Source organism: Astatotilapia calliptera, chromosome 9, assembly GCF_900246225.1.
Source record: "Astatotilapia calliptera chromosome 9, fAstCal1.2, whole genome shotgun sequence".
Lineage (NCBI taxonomy): Eukaryota > Metazoa > Chordata > Actinopteri > Cichliformes > Cichlidae > Astatotilapia > Astatotilapia calliptera.
Window position 1 is genome coordinate 18,837,132 of NC_039310.1, and position 23,097 is coordinate 18,860,228.

Below are 23,097 nucleotides of genomic sequence, written 5' to 3' on the forward strand. Positions count from 1 at the left end.
AAAGAAATGAAGACACAAAGGTTTGCTTAGAGCATTTAAAGTGGAAAGCCATGGCTGTACAATATATGTTATATCATTATTAAAAACACCAGTGGTGAGTGTTCTATAAGGGGAGAAAATTACATCAAAAGCAACTACATATGACTCTTTTCGAGACCCTGCTCCTAATCCTCTCTTTTACTGTCCATCTATTTCCTTAGTATGCTTCACACAGTTCATATTCTAAAGAATAAGAGTAAATACACAGTAGAGCATCTGTCTACAAATATCTACATTTCAAACTAATTAGATCTGTCTTCTTAAAAAAAAATCTATGATTTTTATTGCTGCATTTACCGCAGAGTTAAAGCCCACAGTGGATGTTTTTATGAGAGTGCAAGGCAGATGAGATTTAGGTTGCATTTGTCATTTGAGCTCATCAAGAAGGGAGCATTTCCTGTGTTTTTCATGGTGTTTTCTCAGAGCGGGGACTTATGGTTGGAGGAACTAATAGAAAAAAATATTTAATACACTTCTGTGAGAAATAACAAAAGGACCGAGACTTAAAATGGTAAATAATTTATAACCATTTCCTTAGGAGTGATGTATTATGTCAGAACAATTCACTGACAAAACTGTCACCAGTGTGAAATGTAAAAAGAAAATTTTGCTCTGCTTCCATTTTTTCTCCAAAGCCCAATCTCCCACAAACTGTCATGTCATCAAGGCCACGAGATCTTCCCTTTTCAAACGCATCTGAAGCAGCAAGTCACAAGATGTCTAAGAAATCCCTTCAAGGAGTGATCTTTTAACTGTGTTGTTGCGACTCACTAAAATCCTTGTCAGCTGCGAGATGCGTGTCAAACATACAAAGTAACAAACCAAGGGTTGTTGGTTATGATGACTAATTATGCATTGCGTAGAAAACGGGTTACCGCTAACTGTGGATCATACAGCCCGTGAAAAAGAAAAAGGAACGATTATGCATTCTCCGTCAGTCACAGTTAAATTCCCTTCATGCATTCAAACAGGTTTTTCTCAGCATTGTGCAGCAATCTTTTGCACAGATTATCTGTAACATCATTTCCCTCCATGTATGGCTCTATAATCTTTAGATGCACAACTTAGCAAGTCAGGAATGAAAGTCAGAAAAAATAAAGCCAAGGCAGACAAAGAGCAAGGACAAAGATTGCATGCAGAGGAATATCATTAATCTGACAGTATATGTGGAACAGGTGCTGTGCCTCGCAGAATGAATATAAACCAGGGGTTTTGCTTAATGACCATTTTAATCACTGGATTTCTAATCCAATCTGTCATACCCATCATCCCACAGGATATTGTGATTGAATGTGATTGATTTCAACATCCTGGAATGAGTCTAGGATTACATTAAGAGACAGAAGCAATTGACAGTCTGAAGCCCCGGAAGAAGTCTGGCAGGTTTTAAAATGCTTGGAACAAACCTACCTGCCAAGTACACTGATAAAGCGCATAGTCAGATTATTGGTGCATTTATCAAAGGTTGGCACATCAACTACTGATAGAATCTAGTTTCTGTTTCCGTTTACTGCACTTGTATTTATGATTTTTTTTTAATCTGCACCATAGGTACTGTAGGCAGCGTATCTACAGAGTAGGATGTACCAAAGTAACGTGTTCCTGTAATCGCATTACATTTGTCAGTAACGCAATAATGTAAATTTAGCCATTACATTACAGCTTAGTTCTTCAGTTATCTGCATGTCAGATGGGTAAAAGGCGGAGGAGGGTCACACACTTCAGCAGCATTTGTAGAGTAATTTTTATTGCACAAAAAGACAAGAGTGTGATGTTAAATTGCAAACTGTGTCCAGAACAGAAACAACGGCATTATATTCCTAATAGAACTTCGGCTCTTTGAAAGTATCTGCACAGAAAGCAATGCTATCAAATATTTTTAGACATAAGTTGTAACAGCCGCCGTTTTCTTTGTGAGCATTTATTACACGCCGTACTGCGGGGAAAAGCCTGTTCTAACGTTTGAGTCTAAGGTTTATTTTTTAGCACTTGGCGGCTCTTTTTTACTTCTCATCCGTAAATAATCTGCTCTTTCACGTGATTCAGTTTATTTTGAAAAGTCTCAACAGGATCTTAAGCTTTATTGCGATGCTGTTACCGTCGTTGTTGCTAACCACAACGCATAAAAACAGGCGCTTGTCCGTCCGTAGTGTGGTTATATTAAATATAAGAGAAAGAGAGAACTTTAAGAAAATTATATAGCCACTACAGTGACCATCAAAACGATGAAAAAATATTGGCGTAAAGATTTTATTTTGCGACACCACGAAACAAACCATAGCATAAAATGAAACGATAGACGTTTTTATATCGTCATCCGATATATATCGTTATATCGAACAGCCCTACTAATTGATACTAAACGTTACTATAGAATTAGATGCTCATTTACAACCTTTTTAGACCAGCACAGCCACAACTTCACATACGAAATACACAGCCTCTCTCCTCACTAGCAGCTGAACATACATGTGAACAGTAGAATCGCATACTTGAAGAATTCAAGAGGTCAGTAAAGCTTCTGTTTCACCAATATCTAAGTATCCAACAGTTATAACGCATCTGTTAACCTTAGCCATTGAACTGTTAGCAACTAACCACATTAGCTGTGTGTGGCGTTATTACTGAGCAGCTATGTCTTCTGCTTTAACTATGTAGTGCTTTGGTCAACAACTGTTGTTTTTAAAAGTGCTATATAAATGAATAAACTTGAAACTGGAATCTATGTCTAACAATAAAACAATAATGCTAATGTTGGAGCTGGGCAGTAGAGTTATCAGTCCTGCTGAACTGTAGTATTAAAAGTAGTGTTATTTTAACATGATAACACAATTACTATGTTTCACAATTACAGATTTCTGTTGACTGAGGCAAAGAAAAGTCTACCAGCAAATAGACAGAAGCAGTGGAATCCTACCTTATTAACTCTATTTGACCAGCAACAAACATATAGTGACAAATCATTAGGAACACAGGAGATAGACAGAACTCTAGTGATATCATGAAAAACCTTATTGTATTAATTAAACTGATAATTTAAAAAGTTTCTATTTTCATCTCACTTTATTTGAATTTTTGAAAGGTATATATTTTTCTATGTTATGTGAGAAAAAGAAAGCTTTAAATGGAAATGTCTCTGGGGATTAAGCTGTTGGCTCACTTAATTAGCACATCTAGTCAGCACTCAGGTGTGTGCAAAATTCCCTTTGGAGTGATACATTACGGCAATCACACAAAAAGAATGCCAACCAAGCCAAGGCATACACAATCACCTCTCCACCACTTAACATAAATACTCCACTTTAAGCAGACCCAGACTCCAACATTGTGAGTCTGTATGTAATAGTGGGGAACCTTTGATGCACTACAGCTATTGCTGTTCAGTGCAGGATGACAAGGTTTACATTCAGTCCAGAGTGAAAAATATAAGAGCATCAAAGTTATCTCTCTCATCGTGATTCAGCGAATTTGTTCTTCCGAGCTGATGCAAACAAAGAGTGCTGCTGCATTGAGAATGAAGATATTTTATATGCAGGCACATTCAACCTGTTAAAAATTGTATGTGACACTTGAAAAAGCCTCTGCTGTAACGATTAATCTGTGCCACAGACGCTGTTGTCTACATCTATTAAAAACACAGCAAGCCTTTGCGCACTGTTGCATTGGATGACATCTTTCTCCAATCCAATAAACACTTGACATTGTTGTTAAGTTTGATTGTATTCCCCCGATTGTAAATACAGGGGAAAATCAGTAGAATCGACAGATATTATATGTACTAGATGTACATTTCAGTGATGTTTGGAAAGAAAAATATATATTACTGGCTGTGTAAAAGAATGGATGTAGTGCAACGATGTTTCTATGTCAGCTCAATATGCAGGATCTGTCTTTCACTTTTCAAAAGTGACCCTTATAAGCAGCCCATGAGGGATGATAAGCAGATTCACATTTTGCCCAACTGATGAATACTGATGGGATTTTTTTTGACAGCGATGATGAATATTTTGACAGGTCCCATTTCTTCAGCCATTGCTGATGATGTGGAAAAAAAAACTCAAGAGGATATATATATATATATATATATATATATATATATATATATATATATATATATATATATATATATATAATTTTTTTTCTTCATGTTAATCCATGTGAATTAATGTGAGATGTCCATGGTGCAGTGCTGGTTCAGAGTAAATGCTGAATAAAAGCTGTGAGAAACAATAGACCTAGATAGGAGCTGTGATGCTGTTTGCCTTTTAAGATTACACTGAGCTGTCATCATTGGCTTATACTAATGAAAACAAGCTTATAAAGATGATGTGGCACCATTCTTTTACTTTGCGCACTACATTATGAGTCACAAGGAGAGATTCCAACTAAACACAGCATGCAGCTCTGGAAATATTTGCTTTTAGTACTCAACTCAGTCTCATTAAATCCCCACTACAGTAAGAAAAATCTTATCAGTCTAATACCAGTGCTTTTATTGCTATAAAAACAATTGTTTTTTAGACCACAGCCTGGTGATGTCTTGTTTATAAAGGAAGCCATTATGTTTGACCTTGAGACATGTGTGTATCTAATTGCTATTCCTGCTCAGCAAAAAACGCTAAATGCTATGACTGGCAAATGGAAAACAGCTTTGTGCACACGATGGACAGAGAAAATGTCATGCATACTTGTAGGTGGATGATCTGGAAATAAACTGGACAAGAATTAATGTGGGCAGGGAAATTAATCCAAACTTCAGTCTACTAACTTTTTCTCAGACTTAAATTTCTCAGCATTGGAACAGATTTCCTTTAAAGTTTCTGCAGACATTTGTGGATCCCTGGAGATTTTAATGAGCCTTATTTTCTCACCAAAGCGAACAAATTTCATACTAGCATGCATGTTCCCTGCAGGAAGAAAGCTGGAGTGTTTCCACAAATTCTATGCAATGCTGCTTAAGCCTCACATAAATATTGAGCAGCTTTAAGACTAAGGGTAAGGTAAAATTTCCTCCCCTGGACTGACTGAAAGCTATAGAAATTGATACACAGTCAGCTAAAGAAGCTAGAAGTATGGCAGATATTTAAAAAAGTTGTTAAGCTATGTGTAAGGGGAGTTTGTGAGACTTTGTTGTCTTTATAAAAAGACAGATCCTACTCTAAGTGTGTGGGCAACAAAGACTGGCCTCTTTGCTCTCATCCTTCAGGAGAACTACTGTACTGCAAATTACTCATAACCTAATAGCAGCTATAATGAAAAGGTGTCAGAATAAAGTGCGTCACAGCTTATCATGAATAGAGCTGTGTATTGGCCCCTGCACCAAATAAAACGCCTACAATTGATCAGCATGGCCACTGGAAAATGGAGCGATGTCAAAAAGATTTACCCAAAGATGATGTGGCAGTAGATGAATTATGGGAGGAAGGCCAGCCACCAAATGCTGTGGTCCTAGCATTGATGAAGATCTTATTCTGACCACCCTCCCACGCTTTGTTGCAGACTATGAACAACCCTTCATGGCAGTGTTATGTGCAGTGCCCTGCCACACTGTCATAAAGAACATGCCAAACATGATCTTTAAATCTGATCAAGCATCTGAAGGATATGACACAGAAAGCAGCCCAAGTACAGCACAAAGTCACTACTTGCTTCTTTTTATTTTTGGAAGTGGGAAACAGGTGTAGTGATTGATTAAAATGTGCAACCATCTACTGTTTGCACACATTGTTATATTCTCTGTCAAGATGATGTCCAACTGCTTCAATAATTTTGAGGTGTGCGCTGTAGAGAGGCCAGTCCATTACTGTGTTCCATTGTGTGTGTGTTTTATATCCAGGTATGCTTTTACTGATTATTCAGTGTATTTTCAGTATTGTCATGCTTTTTGATGAGATCTTTAACACCATTGACTTAAGTGGAACACCAACCAATGACAGAGCCTCCACCATGTCTTATAGATTTCTATAGAAACACATTGGTGTACCTCTTGGCTGACCTCCTCCAAGCATATTGATGACAATTTAAACCAGAAATTTCAAAATTGAATTAATAACTAATTAGACCTGTTGCCAGTGATTTTCAGACCAGCTCTTGTGTTATTGGCATGCCTCAGGTCCCCCTCTTTCCCTTCTTTAAGAATGACTTTCTTTTCTGCTGAGATCACTTCTGATGAGACTTTAGCAAACAGTAGATTGATCAACTGCAGGGTCAGATGCATCCTTCTTTTGTCCTTTCTGGCCCAGTTTACACAAATTCTTTTTAACCTCCTAAATCCCGAGGAGTGAACTTCTGGTTTCACAGGATGTGACACCAGGTTTGTTGTATAAATAAAAAATAAATCTCACCTAAAAGATATTTGTACGAACACTAAACACAGCTAAAAGAGCAAGTAATCAAATTCTACAAAAAATGCAAAACATGCATTTTCCTCTTCACCCGACGGCATGTTCTCGGACAAGCAATGTATCAGATTCCTAAACTGGAAGTTTCATCACACTCCAAACAAAATTCACTGAACGAGCAGCAAAAGGGGACCAACGTTATGCTTCATGTTTGAAAAACATTATCATGAATCTTCCAAAAGCTTCCAAAACTTAAAGGTACTATGATAAAAATGCACGACTTAATCTCTCCGTGTGCTTCGAGAGCAGTATCCCCTCAAAAATCTAGATTTTCTGCTTTGTTCGCTTGTTTACACATAAAAATAAATTATGTACCAGTCTACCATTGTATACAATAGTGTTGTCATCTATGCTTTTTGCTTTGTTTTGTTGTTTTCAAAAATCAACTACAATGAGAATTACTCTGTTTCACTTTGTCAGCATCATCTTTTCAAAGGTAATAATCAAATGCTGATTCATGGTTTCCTTGAATTTTTGTTTTACCACACATTTTCAAAAATATAGAGAAGAAAGGATGGCGTGAGTTTGTAATAGCAGACAAACGGTCAAACTCCTGTGGCACCAGACACCATGCTGAGATATGCCAAATTTTTGCTAATAGCTTTTTGAGAATCACTTTGTTGGTGCTAAAATACTATTTTATGCCTAAAATAACTGGCATGTGTTATAGTTTGCATTTTTCATAGATTCAAAAAACCAGGAACTGTTTTTCAACTGACTCATAGTAATAAATTGTGTAATGATACAATTTAAAATTGGCTCTTTGGTTAGTTGTCTGTTATGTGTAGACCCAGCACTGGTTCACCACTTCCACAGGAGCCTTTTCAGGCTTGGAGGATTCATGGATCAGTGTAAAATCACTTAGCAAACAAACAAACAACATAGATCCTGTTCATGTTTTCCCTGGGCTGTACTGAAAATAGGTGAAAAACCAGCCAAAGGCCTAAAAAAAAAAAAAAAAAAAAAAAAACCAACCTTAAAAAATGACAAGTCTGGCTTTTTGGAACCACAATTTGAGGAAATAAGAGATGGTTGGAGACTTTAGCACAGTGCTATAACTGCTGCTAACATACCTGGTACTAGAACAATTTTGAAGTCCATGCCTCACCAGATCAAAGCTGTTTTGTCAGACGAAACTTCAGGAAGGTGGGTTTACTGTTTTGACTCATCAGGGTAGATACATATATTGACTAGAGAAATAACTCTCTCAGCCAGAGGAAATGCCATTTATCCCAGATCAATCATCAAGTCAGTTCTTGTCTTTTGATTACGTTCATCCATTTTGAAGTTCATACAAGTGAACTTTGTTTATCATAAATGTCTGGCATTCTTTTGATCTTGTGGGTCATTTTGGAAGATGATCTCAAAGCCTGGGGGTGTCTTTGTACTTCAGTCATCTGTATCCAAAGCATGACACAAAGCAAGCTCACTGGTCTGATTAAAGCTTGACAGAACAATCACAATTTCAGGAACAAATCAGAATTTTTGAAAAAGAAAATGGATGTAAAATGTTGAATATAGTATTTTGGGAATAATTTCCTTTCCTCTTGAAGTCCCCACTGGAAAAAGGGGGGGAAAACAAATTAGAAATAACCTCACTGGGAGAGGGTCAGGCATCTGCTACAATCTCCCCTCCATCAGTTGGAGAAAAGAGGCAGCTTTGCATTCTGAGGCACATACAGCTCCCCTGAGCAAAACATAAAGTCAAATAGCATAGAAAGATTTCACTACCATGACCTCTACTAAGACGATTCCTATATACTACACACAATTACTGTGTTATTGACTTGCAAAACAATGTTCATGCCGTATCTATCTGGGACCGAGCAAGTAATCAGTGAGACATATGGGATTAGGTGTTGAGGGTAATGATTGGTTCTGTTGTTGTTTTTCCTTTTTTGCCCACATTTATGGATAAATGAAGGTACTTAACATAAGATTCTTTATCTGAATTCCCAGCCAAAGTCATTGTTTGCTCCTTTTAATTCAGAACAACACATTTTTACAAAATAGTCTTTACAAATGTGTCAATATAGTTCAAGTGGCAAGTTGTCAAATTGTTATAACACTATGCTACATAACAAAAACATCTGTTGTAATGAGCCTTTAAAAGCACAAACCAAGCAGTCTGCAAAAGCACTGAAACAGACTAATGTTGGTGTGACCCGGCCATGCTAAGTGACTCATGTTATGTTCATTTTAAAAGATAACCCACACTGAAAAAAAGGGATTGGCCAGCTCTTGGATTTACGTAAGCATCTTGCGTGTATTTAACACAATTGCCTCATGCTTTAAAGTTAAGTGTAACTATATAGTGTAGAAACTACATGATATGCAGAGAGGCTAGATTAAATTGTTCATATCATGTTCAAGTGAAGTAAGTCAATAAAATATCAATGTTAAATCCCGCGACACTGCACGGGTTTCAGACTCGCGCTCTTTAGATCGTGGTTTCAGGAAGGCATCCATCTCAGTCAAGTTGAGCAGCCACCTCTACTTTTTTTAGTATACCAAAAAAAAGTAAATTGGGTAGTTGTTACATTAAAAAAGTCTAACTTGTAATTTAAACACAATAATTTCATGTTTCTATGAACGTAACTAAATCATGAAGAATCTGTACAAATTTCAACAACTTAATTTCTTCTTGTTGAGACGACCTGATACAATCTAGTAAGAGCGGTTAGTTGCTGAACTCATGAAATTCACAAGATCGCACAAGATTTCAAACTGCAGGAAAATCACTGGAGTTATAAGAGGCAGACACACGCACCACGTGCATGCTATTGCTATTTATTGTGTATTATTACAAAAACAAAACAATTCTGCATCAAATACAGGAAATTATAGCTTTCCTACATTTCCTAGATTGTTGGCATGGTGGTTAGTGCTGTTGCTTCACAGTAAGAAGGTCCTGTGTTCAAATCCACATTTTGCAGGTTTCTCTCTGGGTATTCTGGTTTCCTCCCGCAGTTAAAAGTCATGCAGTTATTAGAGTCAGGGTTAACTGGTGATTCTAAATTACCTGTGAATGTAAGTGCAAATGGTTGTTTGTTTCTATGTGATAGACTGGTCAGCTGTCCAGGGTGTACCCTGCCTTGTAACCTATTACTTCAGGGTTATTTCCCAGCCCTCCTGCAACCAGGATAAAGATAGAAGGATGGTAGTTGTTGAAGACCCATTCAATTTTCATGGTAACCAGGATCTAGACTTTGTTGAACATTATGTAATATGAAGACAGCATGTAGTATTTAAGTGACCAAGTAGTATTGGGGTAAAAGTTATTGAATAGTGTTGAAATAAAATGACAAAATTGTGAAGGATTAAAATATTCCAAGAGCTCAACTTACTTCATCTGAATATGTTTCAATCGCGTTTTATGAACACAAAATGCACAGGTTTACTGAATATGAAAAAGTTGTGTTGATTTAACTCAGTTGTTTAAGTTTCTGCCAAAGCAAAACATTTGTGTGCAACCAATGTCCACTATTGAATCAAGTAAATCCAACATGGCCTTTTTTTCAGTGCATGTTTCGTATAGACAAAGAAGAGGCTTGAAAACTTCTGCCAGAGTATGTATTTCACTAGTTTTTGGACTCCATCATTGCCATCTCGAGAATGATCTGGCAGTTTGGATTCTTTCTCCAACATATTTAGTTCAATTAAATTCCGTTTTATTTGTATAGTGCCAGATAACCACAATAGTTGCCTCGATGTGCTAATATTGTAACACCCTACAATATTAGAAAAGAAAAAAAAAACAATAATCAGAAGATCTCTTCTGAGCAAGCACTAGGCCACGGGAAAAACCGCAGCAAGACCTCGAAAAACCCGGGCTAGGAGTGAGGAGAAAGCAAACATATTTAACCTGTGTATCCAATAACTGCAGGAACTAGCTGTGTAAATATCTGTGACAGTCTGAGTGACGGTGACCACTTTCTGTGGACTTGGAGTTTTTGTTTTTTTTAACCAAAAACCAACCAAAACTAAATCAATGAATCCAGTCGAATCCAATTTGAATTCATTTAACTAATTAAAGCACATTTAAAACAACAAATTGCTTATAAATTATATAAAGGAGAGGATTACATAAAAACAAATACAAGCTACAAAACACATAGACCCAGGCACACATACCCATGTACACCAGTAACCCCTTCCAAGCAGCTGGTTTTTTAACTAATGGATATAGTTTAGTGTGAGCCTCAGTTTACAAATCCACTTAGCCTTTAATCTTATTGTAACATGTAAGGCACTGCCTGCAAAATGTCAGTAAAACAGTTTACTAATTTAATCCCAGATAAGAAAAAAAGTTGAAAATAATAATGCAGACACTGTGTGGATTTGATGTGGACAAGTATAGCCTATGCTAAATGACATGTTTACATCCAATGGAATATTTCTTTCAGTTCACTGAAAAACTAGCAATTTTGTATTCATACAGTTTCTCATTTAAGAAGTGTTACCCTCATTTTATGTGAGCCACCTTACACAAAGATGCTAAGCGTAGATTAGAAGGGGCAGTTTGATTAGGTAAGGATTTTTCTGTCAGGGGGAAGAAAAGGTAAAGGTTTGGGCCAATGCTGGCACATCCCTCCTTTCTCTTATCCCTATACTGATTAATAGCAGAGTCTCACAGTCCTCTGACAGATCACTGAGGCCCAGGGAAACCTCCAGAGATGAGGCTCCCTGCCAATTACCTTCCTCAATAATGTCTGTTCAGTGCCTGAATGACAGGGACCAGCCCCCAAGGATCTTAGTGGGCTGCTATTAAAATGAAAAGGTGCAGTCCTCATGATTGGTGAGGCTTCGAAAACATCTGTAGGTAGGGAACAAACGAACAGTATTATTACTAGACTTTTGCCATCTGATTCAGATTCAGCGCTGTTATATACAGGATGAGTTTGAATGTGGAGAGCCTACTAGTCAGTGAACTGTTTACAAACACACACTCAAACATATGAACTCATCATACATACGTTGTATACATAACCCCATAACCCAAAACATGTCTTAAGAATAGCACACAGCTTACCATGTGTAAAAAAGAGCAGAAATGGCATGAGCAGAAGAGATAGGAAGAAACTTTTTGATTACATGTCTGGGGAAAGGGGTGAGAGCCTTCAAGGGCAGGGCACAAGGACTTCAAACTGTGCCACCTTTGGAGAACTTCCCTCTGAGATAGTGCAGATAAGTGGGGCTGAAAGGAGAGATTAGGAGCTCGTAGCAGAGTCTGCTTCTCCCTGCTGATTTGGACATTCATTTTAATGCGACACTTAACACTTATTCAGAAGCTAGACCTGAAGACACAGAGTTCCTCTTGCTGCAGCCACACAAGTCCCTAAGCAAGGAAACGGTAGCCATCGTGGGCATCAAAAATGCATAACCCTGTGCTCTCTGTTTGTTCAGCAGCCTCACCGGTGGCATGGCTTACTGACAGCAGAGTAGTTTGCAGTCTGAAGAGAAACAGACCTGAGCTACGTCCAGCAAATTAAATAGAGATTCTTTACATTTACATTACAGATACACAGAATTACTCCCCCACTGTTAAAGTACCTCACATTTCTTATTGTTTATTTATTTATTTTTTCATGATGGAAACAATATGCTGCCATAGAGACATACTCTGCGACAATGCCCTCATTCTACAAAGCCTGGTGTTATGTATAGGAGGAATTCTATACATTTAAAAAAATACCCCAGTATTTATCTTCATACCTCTGTTAACAATATAGTGGAGCGTTTTAAACCTAATCTACAATTCCATATCAGAGAAGAAACTTTTTTTATTAACATGTAAGGACTTGATGCTTAACTCCATTCTTCTACCAGCATACAGATCGATGCTGTACCAAAATCTCATTAATTGCTGCCCTATAAAGCTACTTACATCCTGCCTCCCTGAGAGTGGGACCATCCAATCCAATAGGGTCAACAGACACTCTAAAAATCAATTCTAAAGACACTAAAGGCATAAAGTCAACCACTCTGATAAGGAGCATCAGCAAAAAGGTGTAACTGAAATTTATAGAGATTTGCCTTCCTCTGCAAAAGTTTTGTCTCCACCTGTAAATTGCTTTATTGCTTTGCCTTTTCAACACTGGCAGGCTGTAGCAGAATGCAACTCGGTGTAAAACTGTGCCAAATACTTTAATAGATTAAAGTAGCAGCCACTAAATACATGGGGAAGGCACAATTTCCAAAAACTACATACGGTCAACAGATTTTTTGTTAGGTACACCTGCCCAACTACTTGTTAGTGCAAATATCTAATCAGCCAATCACATGGCAACAATTTAGTGCATTTAGGCACACAGCCATTGTCAAGACTACTTGCTGAAGATCAAACTAAGTGATGTTAAGTGGCCTTGAACACTGGATGGCTGTTGATGCCAGACAGGCTGGTCTGAGTATTTAAGAAAATGCTGATCTATTGGGGTTGTTCCTAACAGCTATCTATTGGGTTTGCAGAGAACGGTCCAAAAAAGAGAAAACATCCAACGAGTGGACGTAAAGACATGATTCCAGAGGTCAAAGGAGAATGGCAAGACACTGTCAAGCTGATAGAAAGGTAACAGTAACTTAAACATCTTAAATCTTAAAGCAAGTGAGCTATAGCAGGAGAAGGCCACACTGGGCACCACTCCTGTCAGCTAAGAACAGGAAACTCGGACCACAATTCACACAGAATCAGTAAACTGAACCATAGAAAATTGGGAAAGCATCATGTGGTCTAATGAGTCTCAGTTTCTGCTGCGACATTTGAGTGATAGGGTCTGAATTTGCCATCAGTTTGGCATAAACAACACGCTTTGTATCAACAGTTCATGCTGGAGTAGGTGGTGTAATCGTGTGGCAAATATTTTCTTTGCACACTCTTTGAGTATTTTTGCTGTTCATGTTCATCCCTCTACGACCACAGTGTACTTGTTTTCTGATGACTGCTTCCAACAGGATAATGCAACACATCACAGTCAGGTCAAGTCATCTGAAACCAGTTACTTGAACGTAGCAATGAGTTCACGGTACTCACAGTGTCTGATGAGTGTACACAGACGAGATCTGCTTTAAGTAGCTCTACAAATGATTATGGAAATAGCAAAACAATTCAGACATGTTGAGTTACATTGTGCTATAACCCTCTGTGACAGAAATCTGTCATCTCTGGACTACTCATTCACTAAACAAATCATTTGCAAAAGATAAAAGGTGAAATTTCCGATTCAGTCGTCAAACTAAATCGCTGTATTTATACGAGACCTCTGTTCTTGTTCACTTTCATGCTAAAAATTTTCTAGAATATGTGGCATGACATCATAAATGGATCTTTTATAAGATGTTTTTGCCTTTGCTTGACAGTATAATTCCAAATAAATCCAAAACTCTCTGGAGGAAACTCATTTCAAGCAATTGCAGCCACAACAACGCAGCCAATTAGAATGAGTGTACTGCAACAATGGCTCACTATCAAATAATTTTTCTCATTTCCCCTTCTTGTCCTGAACAACAACAGTGCATGGTGTGAACATCCATGTCTTTTCCTGGGCAGAGAAATTGTTGTCTTCTTCACTTCACACTGGCAAGACATATGGCTAATGGAAAAAAAGAAAAGAAAAAGTTTGCGGGCAGAGTGGCACCGGATTTTGATTTTTGTAGACGTGAGCACACCCTGGTATTTCCCCTGCAAGAAAACAACAATTTGTTCTCTTGCATTAGCTATGGCATTGACATTCAGCTCTGCTCTTGCACCCTAGCACCTAGTATATATCTACTACAAGAGATGTTTCATTTCAAGCAACCGTTGCCTGTCTTTTCCTGGTTAAAACAGACTACGTAAAAGGAGTGTAGTCCATATTCAGTGGAAAACACTACAAAGAACACTTTGTGGGCAGAATATCAATGCGTTTTTTCGGAGTAATGTGACAAGCATGCATCTTGGCCTATGGGCTCTACTGAGCAGGAAGAGAAGAATGGGAAGCCTGAAAGTACTTAATAGTGTTTTAGTTCCAAAGGCTGGAAGGTAAAAAGAAAATTAGAATTATCTGTAATGTGGTAACAAGAAAAAGTGGATCGCTCAAATGGTGCATTTCCAGATTAAAAAAAATAATCTAACTACCAGAAAGCATTCTGGCTAAACTAGAAAAATACATGTATGACGGGTGACACTTCATAATAAAATGTCAAATGTCTCAAGTCAATTACCAGAATTAAAATGGCCTGTTTGAGTTAATTACACCAGTGAAATTTAAAACTACTTAAAATGTCAAATATTTATTCAGTACATGTCAGCCTGCAAATGGCCCAAGCCTTAACAAAGTGGAAATTATGAAGTGCGTATAACCTTTTGTACTGAATCATGTTCACTGTATAAATTATTGCTTTGCTGATGATACCTCCCCTATGTTTAACAATTCATTGAAAATTCACAAAGGGAGCATTTCATGGCACCAGCAGTGCCACAAGCAAGATGCACACTACACAGGGTATCAATTGATAATCGCTCTTTTCATCTTTCTGAAACCCAAACCACCCTTACACACCCTCGACTCCCAACGCAGAAAACTCACGGACACGCTTGAACAAAATTTTACCAAAGAAATACGATACCAATGAAAGGGCAGAGAAGAGAGAAAGGATCCACCTCTTTGTTTGACTTGCCAGCCAACTGAATTGTCAATCCATTGACCTTCTGTCTTCTGCCTACAGGAAATCAGCGAAGGTGGCATTTGAGCGGACCCGCCTCTTCAGCTGGCTGATGAAGCTGAGGAAGTCATCGATACCTTGGTGTTTACGCTCGATCAAATCAGTAAATTACAGTTAGGTGTGAAGCATAATAACTGTGCGCATGCAAACATCTAAAAAAATTTAAAAAATAAATAAATAAACAGAAATAATCACTTCTATCATCGCTCCAAAATGATGCTGACATTCGAACAGCTCTTTTAAATGTGTGAAGTCAGGGGCAAAGATGTGTACAGTGGTAGGCCTGCTGTAATCCCTGCAGGTGCGAGCTGATCTCTCTGCCTTGGCTGGTTTTACCCATATCACTCAGGATTCTGAGCTATTCTGAGCAACTACTCCTTTTCCAGATAAGGGAGCATTTTTACTGTATGATGAACCCTACAGAGTGACATTTTAGTGCAAAACCTTTCACAGCTGCAGTAAATCAAGATGTATCCTAACATAATCACCGATGTAACAACTATGTGTTATGTGAAAGAAATTCCTAGTAAGGAGCACCACAGAGAATAACCACCAAACTCTACATAGTCCGTTAGGCTATTTTGTATCATTGTTTTGGTTTTAATGTTCAAAGTACTCTTCCTTATCTACTAAAATGTAGCTCTCAGGAGAATCATGCAGCTTTTCCTATCAGATACAAAATTCAAAAATGCTATTAGAACTGACGAGACAAATAATATAGAAAGGTAAAGAAGAGAAAAAAATGGAAAAACACCAATAAACAGGAAAAAAATGGAAAAACACCAATAAACAGAGAAAAAGAGATAATTAATGTTTAACTCTTTAGCTAGTCAAAAGAAGGCCAAGTGCAAGGTAGCTGCCAAATGCTGACCCCTTCAGTAACAGGCAGAGCTCTCTGATAGGCTTAATAGGAAACTGTACTAATCGCATTAAGTGACAAACATCATCGACTGGTCTGAGTAATAGGGGCCAGCTGGTGTTAAATAGTTCAGGGAGGTTAACAGGCTCTGAGCTTTTTTATTGATTGCAAGTCTGTGGGGAATGGTGAACAAAAACATCTCCCAACAGGCCTTTGTTCTAAAGTTGTGCATGTGTGTGTACGGATAGTGTGGCAATGAGAGGAAACTATGGGATCAGAACGATGCCACCTTGAAATGAAACCGAAAAAAAAATATTGTAACTGAAATAAATGTACTGAAAAATCTTGTATTGAAACTGAAAAAAAAAAATTGATAGTGAAAAACAATTAATTGAAACTGGAATTTTTTTGTTTTCGCTTACAATTTTTGTTTCAATCCATTTTTCGGTTTCAAACCATTTTTCAGTTTCACTCTGCTGGCACTGTTTTGGCATCCGGGGGCGCGCTGGGGGCCGGGGATTCTGACCCGCATGTATTTGCATATATTATAATGCTGACCTATGAGTGGAGAAAACACTGACGGCGCGGCTGCGGTCACGGACAAATTGCATGTGTCTGTTCGGGAGTGGCAGATGCTCAGAGGTCCAGCGGTCCTTCTATATGTCAGAAGCAGATTTTGTATTTACTTTTCTTTTGCCAATCAAGATAACTAAAAGTATCATTTTCACCATACAATTTTTAAAAAAAATTTTTTTTGCCTGTCCCATTTGGTTCTTTAGCCGTCAGAATTGTTGTCTGAAGACCAACAAGGATACCCAATGGATTTACCTTGCCAAATATCTGTGAAGGTTCTCAGTCATCCAGGTCATCGTAGTCAAAGGAGCTTGCAAAGAAAAGCGTCTGGACTTCTTTAAGTTACTTGAAGACGTTTCACCTCTCATCTGAGAAGCTTCTTCAGTTCTAAGGTCAAATGGTGGGGAGTCCCAGATTTAAACCTAGTGGGAGTATCCCCCCACAGAGGGACAAAAGGACCCCCTGATGATCCTCTAATCGCCTGAGCCAAGGTGTGAAACTGGGTGTGGGTCCCAATCAGCCAGAGTTTCGGGTGAGATCATTGTGAAACCTGGCCCCACCTTATCATGCGAATTCCTGAGGTCAGATGGCCCAGGATGTGAGTGGGCGTTAAGGCGTCTGGGGAGGGAACTCAAAACTGGATTATAGATGGCAGAGAGTTGGTGTCGTAAACCCCCGCCTCTGTTCAAAGATGGTCGCTCACAGTGGACATAGATGGCTTCTTTCACTCCTCTTTCAAACCATCTGTCCTCTCTGTCCAAAATGTGAACATTGGCATCCTCGAAAGAGTGTCCTTTATCCTTAAGATGCCGATGGACTGCTGAGTCTTGTCCTGTGGAGGTGGCTCTTCTATGTTGTGCCATGCGCTTGTGAAGTGGCTGTTTGGTCTCCCCAATGTAGAGGTCTGGGCATTCCTCGCTGCACTGTACAGCATACACCACATTGTTAAGTCTGTGTTTTGGAGTTTTGTCTTTCAGGTGAACCAGTTTTTGTCTGAGAGTGTTGCTGGGTCTGATCCATTGCCAAATGGATCATCACGGCCTTGCCGTATTGGTCCATTTGATCAACCTTTGTTGTTATTGTTTATTTTATTTTATTTTATTTTCAGTTGTTACAGATGGGACAGACATGACTGAGGGATAGGAAAGGGTGAAAGAAAGATGAAGGAAAAGAAAAACAGAAGGGAAGAGGGACAGTGAGAAAGGGCACTTAAAAAGAGAAAGAGAAAAAAAAGTCTCCTGGATCACCTGTTGAGAGAAAAAGAAAAGAAAAGAAGCAAACAAAACAGAGCAACATACTAAACACAACACCATCACGTTAATCTAGCGAAGTGTAAACAGCAGTAAATACTAAATATTGAATGTTGTTGTGTAGCAAGCAGGACCGACAGCGCATAATGTGCTTGGAAATAGCAGCCAATAGAGGTGTAGTTTATGTCTATGAACAGTGCACACCTGTGTGGATCATCTGCAGTGGCGTGCCCGCCGGCTCTGCAGCAGCCAGCTGTACCAGAGCGAACCGAGCCGCAGGCCCAGAGACCGGAGGCCCGAGGTCCCCTTTGCCCCGGAAGAGGCCTGACCGAGCAACAGGCACCAGGCCCCGCCAAGTAGTCACCGGGAGTGAGCTGGTACTGAGCGCCCAGCCCCGGACACCAAGAACCACCAACGCACCGACCCCTGAGGGCATCAGTTACTGACAGGGAGTGTGGTAAGGGGAGATAGGCCTTGGAGGGCCTGGGAGTTCCCAGAGAGGTGGAGTATAAGACCCGACCTGACATATAAACACAGACAAACAGGCACACACAGACACAAACATGCATTCCCACCCTCATGCACACATATACAAATACTCAGCACTCACTCAACGTAGGGATAGACATACATGGACACTGTACACACAATCACACTCTCCAAACAAACTCTATACCCCAGGTCCAGGTACCCTCACCCCTGGAGGGGGAAACGGCACCTAGACCCAGGAGATGTTACCCTTTCCCCCGGGGTGGAGGCAAGCAGGCCGCCCCAGGCTCCGCAGTAGCAGGTAGGCCCCACATCCCAGATCCCAATCGGACGGCCAACACCTCCTCCCAGCCCCCCTGCCCCCTTCACACACCCCTAAACAGGGGTGTGTGAAGACCCCATACAATTACTAACCTTGTCATTTCCTGCACTGTCTGTTTTGGGCTCTGGGCTCGTCCTTCCCAGTGCTCATGAGACTGCTTTTGGTGCACTGTGGTATGAGGTGCTAACCTGTTAACAGTGTTGGGAAGGTTAGTTTTAAAAAGTATTCCACCAAAGATTATAGAAGTAATGTATTCTGAATACAACTACATGAATGTACTATTGCTGTGTGATTTATTACTATTACTGAAGGCTACTCGCCATACCAATACCAACTAGATGTTTCAATCTTAACATAAATGAGTAACAGTAGGGTGGACATTAGGTAAGGCTGCACTTTTCGCAGCGATCTCGTATAGAAAACTATTGCGCGCATATATAAAACAGGTCCGTGGCTCCGAACCGTAGTAAAGGGACCTCTGGCTAATACCTCGGGTCGGGCTCATAGCTGTAGTTGTCTGGGTCAACTTTGCTAACGAGAGACAGAGAGAAGCGTTGAAAGGCTGCTCCAACGGAACTTATTGTTTCAGAGGAAAACACGAACATGGTGTACAGTCGAGTCTTAATAGCTTACTTACAGCTGGGCTCGTCAGGCACTCTTTTTGACTGCAGTGGTTATTATTATATTTACATGCTTCCAGCTCCCGTTTCTGCTCGGTGACAACTCCTTTTCCTACTTTTCCTTTCTTTCCCTCCCTCGCTCACAGACACATAATGGGTATGGCAGTCCATTCTCCCTGCAGCACGGACTACACTGCCAATGAGGCTACATTGTTTAGGTTGATGCCTGTAACACTCTGCTATTGCCTTCATATTAAATAATTTTTGTATAATAATATTTAGAGCTTCTTATTGCGTGTTTTGTTTGGGTTTCCACCGGCGTGGAATTACCAAAAATAGAGAGACCATAGCCTAACATATGAAACAGGGAAATGCCGCCATGTAATCCATTTATTTCAACAAAGTAACTGTATTCTCAATATCACCTATTGAACGGTAACTGTAACGGATACATTTACTCATATTTTGTATTTTAAATACGTAACGCCAGTGCATGTATTACGTTACTCCCCAACACTGCCTGTTGATGAGATCTTGTGCCGTTCCTAAAACACCGGCCTCCAACTCCTAAAGACACACGGGTGTCCCTAAATTTAGCAAATATTAGCTTCAGGCTAGCTTGCTACGACGAATAGGCTAATACCAGCATTTTACCACAACTTGTAGCTAAAAAAAACTAAACTAATGTCCAGTGCGGTGCAAGGTTATTATCGTTAACGAAAACTAACGAAATAACGAAAACTAGAAGTGAAAAAACATTTTCGTTAACGGAAATAAAAATAAAAACAAAAAAAGGAAAACTAACTAAAACTGTAATGAGTGTTCACAAAACTAACTAAAATTAACTGAATTTATAGCAAAAATGTGTTTAGTTTTCGTAGATGTGTGTGTGTCATACAATAGTCAAGGGTGAAAATGAAGTTTAGTTTCCAGATTTTTTTCTTGCTGTGTCTCATTATGCCAGCAGGTGGCAAGTACGTTAGTCGAGTCGTCTGTGTTGCTGCTCAGTCCACGCGCAGAATCATGTCAGGAAAAGTCGGGAGACAGCGCCAGAGTCCAATTTGGGATTACTTTGAATATGACTGTGTTTTGGATAAAGCAAGTGTCTTGTAGTGGAAAGAGACAAATTATGAGGGACATTTCTAAAGGGAAAAAAATCCCACAAACCTTAAAGTGCACTTGAAAAGTTCACACAAGAAGGATAACCTAGCTTACCTTGAGAAGGGAGCACACTCAACCCTCATCCCCAGAAAACAGAAGCTAACCCCAGGCAAGGCAGCGTGATGCATCCCGAGACAACAGGACACAACTGTGTGAGTCAATTGCCTTCAAAAAGTTTGTCAATTCACTTGAACCAAAATTACGAACACCCGGTGCTGCAAGAGTTAATAGTCTCATTGGGGCCAAGATATAAATTTTATAGTTGCCTGGTATCAATGGTTTTTCATCTGCCTTTATTTATTTATTTATTTAAAGAACCCATAGGTGGGAATGTGAGTTGTCTGTCTCTGCGTGTTAGCCCTGCGACAGACAGGCGACCTGTCCAGGGTGCAGGGTATGGTGGCTGGAATAGCAACATACCCAAGGATAAGCAGAAGAGCATGACTGATATGATGAAACTGGGATTTTGTTGCACTTAATTATTGCAAACACAACTAAAACTATAACTGAAACTAATCAAAACTAAACTGAAACTAAGGATTTTCAAAAAAATAAAAACTAAACTAGCAAACAATTGGTAAAAACTAATTAAAACTGATATAAAATTGAAAATCTGAAGTCAAAACTAAATAAAAATAAAAAATAATGAAAATGGCAAAACTATTAAAACCCTGGTGCAGTGGGACAGCAAGGAAAGATGACAAAAAATTATTACTTACCTACAGTTTAGAGGGTCAAACTGATATTGAAGCAGCCATTGAAAGACGGGAACAGAGAAAGATGGCAGCTTGGTCAGCACTAGTGGCCTCTATAATGTATGCAAATACATGCGGGTCGGAATGTAGCTGAGCTTATATATTACAAAGAAATTGTATAAGGGTTTTTTTTTGTCATCTCTTCATTCGTACATGTTTTTAATCACAGTAAAAGAGCTACACAAACCAATGGAAATTGTTATTTTACTTTGATATTGGCACAGTCCTCATTCCCCTCCCGAGCATACATTCCAGGTTAAAATTACCCTGAATGTTTGTTTTCAGTCCCTCTTCAGACCAAGATAAATATTGCCAATCTGGCTTCTGCTGGCTCCTGCTCAGTTCCTTCTCCGTAGCCAAAAAGAAAAATGGTCTGCTTTCCCAAAGGGGCAGAGGCAATAGAGCTATGTGCAAGGCTATCAGGGATGAGCAACTTAGGGACGCTGTAGAAATTAGATTGCACTTTCTCTCCTAAAGAATGTCATTTATCTCCTCAACCTGAGCCACCTGATTGGTGGGGATCGCATTCTTTGTGCAGAAGTCAGGGGTGACATTTTGAGACATTCAGCCAGAATGGAATAAATGGAGTAAATTTATAAATCAGCGCAATAGCTCAAATGTTGACAGCAGGGGGTATGCCAAGCCCTACGAGAGTACATCCCTCAAGTGAAACATTTTTAGAGATTGTATCCACCATATGCCAGATGGAACAAGATTATGATGTACTGTCTATTCTGACAGCATCTGGCCTTGTGCAGGCTGACAGAGAATACTGACTTTTTTTTCACACATTAATATCTACCTGTCTGCATATTCTTATCAACATAACACCACTATCCTTTCTTTGACTGCAAAGTGTGTATATCATTCAATGCTAAAGATCATACAAATAAAAGTTTAGAATAAATCCCTTTGATGGGATAAAATAGAAAAATATCAAGTGGAATGGCTGACAGCTTTGATGACAGGGTACATTCAACACTGAGCAAACGAAAACTATGATACATTAGATCTCAGTTACACAGCCTTTCAGTGTGGACTCTGTCTTTTATGGGCTTATATCAAGACTTGAGCATAGTGGTGAGTTCCTGGCTTCAATTGACAGCCTCACACTTCCACTATTGTAATTAGTCCCTTGGAGACGTAAACAACACGCTGCAGAAGAAGATATCACTACTTTTTCATGCGCCTGTTAGGAGTTACACATCTAGTCCCAGTTGAACTCACTAAACTAAAACCCAACAACTATATTAACTTTTAAACGCAAAACACGCCAGTAAATCGACTAAATTGTTACTACCGGCACTTGTTTAGTAGATATTTTCTATTTGTAGGTTTGGATTAAAAAGAAGGGGAAAAATGCACATTTCAACATGGAAATGTAGCTGTGCTATGTTTACAAAGAAAGAAGACACACACTATATTTAAAGCACAGCACAGTATATTCAACATAACAATATAAACAATGTATTTTATATTTTCTAGGATAATTTAAACTGCCTCAAACCATCTATCTAATCTATTTTAACTATAAATAGTCAATTGCATCACAGAGGGGGGAAAAGTGTTGCATTAAATTAGGTTAAGGCTAATTACTTTAAACACGTCTGCCTGTCACCTAGAAAATCAAGTTGTTTTGTGCACTGATTGTCTTTTTTGAATGTGGAGACAAACTCCATGCAGCACAAGGACACAAAGTGTCACTCCGCGATCGTCTCTGATTATAATTACAGCTGCAGCCAACACAAGATTTTTCTTCCTTCTACCTTGTTCTATTGTGAGTGATTGAAAAGGATAAGATGCAATGATCTTGGCCTTCAAAGGAAGAAAGAAGTAGAACTAACACAAGTGAGATACTCTTTTAACTCAGGCAGTATTTTTTAGACGCGAAACACAAATATTAATTTAAAACGAGAAACATACCAGTA

The 23,097-nt window shown here is 39.0% G+C and overlaps 1 long non-coding RNA gene across 1 annotated transcript; it reads left to right on the plus strand.

Moving 5' to 3' along the window:
• The first annotated feature begins 2,532 nt into the window (after positions 1-2,532).
• LOC113029820 (uncharacterized) lies at positions 2,533-15,313 on the plus strand. The gene is made up of 3 exons (XR_003273507.1): positions 2,533-2,547; positions 12,909-13,008; positions 15,144-15,313. It is a non-coding gene; the product is annotated as an uncharacterized LOC113029820 (long non-coding RNA).
• The last annotated feature ends 7,784 nt before the right edge of the window (positions 15,314-23,097 follow it).